The sequence below is a fragment of the Penaeus monodon genome, chromosome 22, assembly GCF_015228065.2.
Source record: "Penaeus monodon isolate SGIC_2016 chromosome 22, NSTDA_Pmon_1, whole genome shotgun sequence".
In the NCBI taxonomy this organism is placed as follows: Eukaryota; Metazoa; Arthropoda; class Malacostraca; order Decapoda; family Penaeidae; genus Penaeus; species Penaeus monodon.
The window spans coordinates 40,413,580-40,413,834 of record NC_051407.1 but is presented as its reverse complement, the minus strand read 5'-3'; positions in this window follow the sequence as shown (position 1 = coordinate 40,413,834).

Here is a 255-nt window from a genome sequence, read left to right as displayed (position 1 = left end):
CTCTCTCTCTCGCCCCGATCCTATATATCAAACCTTACTGGCTAAGTCGAATCGGAATCCTTGATGACGGGAGCGCGGGATAGTTTGTCGCGTCAGCAAACAAGCAAACGAGGAACGGAAGGCATCAGCCCATGGCACGCGAGATTTAATATTTAGATATTTAAACAAGAAGCTGTGAGGCTGCCTTGCCATGAACGGGCGCAGCGCTAACTAAGCTTGCTGCTTTTGCATTTCTGGGATCTGGGGATGTTTGCA